This window comes from Arachis hypogaea, chromosome 14 (genome assembly GCF_003086295.3).
Source record: "Arachis hypogaea cultivar Tifrunner chromosome 14, arahy.Tifrunner.gnm2.J5K5, whole genome shotgun sequence".
Taxonomy (NCBI): domain Eukaryota; kingdom Viridiplantae; phylum Streptophyta; class Magnoliopsida; order Fabales; family Fabaceae; genus Arachis; species Arachis hypogaea.
The window spans coordinates 15798065-15800551 of NC_092049.1; the positions used below are offsets into that span (position 1 = coordinate 15798065).

Here is a 2487-nt window from a genome sequence, read left to right on the forward strand (position 1 = left end):
CGTTGCCGGGGATTGTTCGAGTTTGGACAACTGACGGTTCATCTTGTTGCTCAGATTAGGTAATTTTATTTTAATTTTAAGCTTTTTGTTTTTATTATTTTTATTTTCGAAAAATCCAAAAAAAATTATAAAATCATAAAATCAAAAAAATAATATGATGTTTCTTGTTTGAGTCTAGTGTTAAATTGTAAGTTTGGTGTCAATTGCATGCTTTTAATTTTTCTTTAAAATTTTGAATACTCATGCATGTGTTCTTCATGATCTTCAAGTTGTTCTTGATGATTTTCTATGTTTGATCTTTAATTTTTCTTGTTTTGTATCTTTTCTTATTTCTCATATGCATTTTCAATTTATTAGTGTCTCAACATTAAAAAATTTTTAAGTTTGGTGTCTTGCATGTTTTTCTTTTCTTAAAAATTTTCAAAAACATGTTCTTGATGTTCATCTTGACATTCAAAGTGTTCTTAGTGTTCATCTTGACATTCAAAGTGTTCTTGCATATTTTTCTTGTTTTGATTCATAATTTTTATGTCTTGTGTCTTTTTTGTGTTTTTCTCTCTCTTCATTAAAAAATTCAAAAATAAAAAAAAATATATCTTTCCCTTATTCTTCTCATAAATTTCAAATATTTGAGTTGACTTTTTCAAAAAAAAATTTTCAAAATTTAGTTGTTTCTTATGAGTCAAATCAAATTTTCAATTTAAAAATTCTATCTTTTTCAAATCTTTTTCAAAAATTAAATCTTTTTCATTTTTTTTATGATTTTCGAAAATTTTAAAATGATTTTCAAAATCTTTTTCTTAATTTCATTTCATAATTTCAAAATCTTTACTAACAATTAATGTGATTGATTCAAAATATTTTAGTTTGTTACTTGCCTAATAAGAAAGGTTCAATCTTTAAATTTTAAAATAATATCTTTTTGTTTCTTGTTAGTCAAGTAATCAACTTTAATTTCAAAAAAATCAAATCTTTTTAATTTTCAATTCAAATCTTTTTCAAAATGATTTTCAATCATATCTTTTTCAATGTCAATCACATCTTTTTCAAAATCAATTTCAAAATCTTTTCTAACCTCTTATCTTTTCAAAATTGATTTTCAAATCTTTTTCAATTAATCTTATCTTTTTGTTTAATTATTCTCTTTTTCAAAACTACCTAACTAATTCTCTCTCTCTAATTTTCAAAAATTACTAACCTCTTTTTCAAAATTCCTTTTTAATTTACTAATTGTTTTAAATTTTAATTTAATTTAATTTCATTTTTAGTTTATTTTTGAATTTTAACTTTAATTTTAAATTAAAAAAATATTTTTATTTTATTTTGTTTAATTTTCGAATTCTTCCCTCTCTCATCTCCTTCTAATTATTTATTTATCTACTAACACTTCTCTTTCACTCAAAAATTCGAACCCACTCTTATCCTCTGTGTTCGAATTCTTATCTTTTCCCTCTCCCATTCTTCTATTCTTATACTCATATAAGGAATTTCTATATTGTGACATAGAGGATTCCATATTTTTTTTGTGTTCTCTTCTTTTTCATATGAGCAGGAACAAGGATAAGAACATTCTTGTTGAAGCTGATCCTGAACCTGAAAGAACTCTGAAGAGGAAGCTAAGGAAAGCTAAAGCACAACTCTCTGGAGAAAATCTGACAGAAATTTTCGAAAAAGAAGGAGACATGGCCGAAAATAATAACAATGCAAGGAAGATGCTTGGTGACTTTACTGCACCAAATTCCAACTTACATGGAAGAAGCGTCTCAATCCCTGCCATTGGAGCAAACAATTTTGAGCTAAAGCCTCAATTAGTTTCTCTGATGCAACAGAATTGCAAGTTTCATGGACTTCCATCAGAAGATCCTTTTCAGTTCTTAACTGAATTCTTGCAGTCTGCGATACTGTTAAGACCAATGGGGTTGATCCCGAGGTCTACAAGCTCATGCTTTTCCCGTTTGCTGTAAGAGACAGAGCTAGAATATGGTTGGACTCTCAACCTAAAGATAGCCTGAACTCTTTGGATAAGCTGGTCACGGCTTTCTTAGCCAAGTTCTTTCCTCCTCAAAAGCTTAGCAAGCTTAGAGTGGATGTTCAAACCTTCAAACAGAAAGAAGGTGAATCCCTCTATGAAGCTTGGGAGAGATACAAGCAACTGACCAAAAAGTGTCCTTCTGACATGCTTTCAGAATGGACCATCCTGGATATATTCTATGATGGTCTGTCTGAATTATCAAAGATGTCATTGGACCATTCTGCAGGTGGATCCATTCACCTAAAGAAAACGCCTACAGAAGCTCAGAAACTCATTGACATGGTTGCAAATAACCAATTCATGTACACTTCTAAAAGGAACCCTGTGAGTAATGGGACGCCTCAGAGGAAGGGAGTTCTTGCAATTGATGCTCTGAATGCCATATTGGCTCAGAACAAAATATTGACTCAGCAAGTCAATATGATTTCTCAGAGTCTGAATGGATTGCAAGCCGC

At 29.6% G+C, this 2487-nt stretch overlaps 1 non-coding gene across 1 annotated transcript; it reads right to left on the minus strand.

Annotated features, from left to right (window-relative positions):
- Nucleotides 1–2074: 2074 nt before the first annotated feature.
- On the minus strand, nucleotides 2075–2182 carry LOC112745098 (small nucleolar RNA R71). Its single transcript, XR_003173043.1, has one exon. It is a non-coding gene; the product is annotated as a small nucleolar RNA R71 (small nucleolar RNA).
- Between the last annotated feature and the right edge of the window lie 305 nt (nucleotides 2183–2487).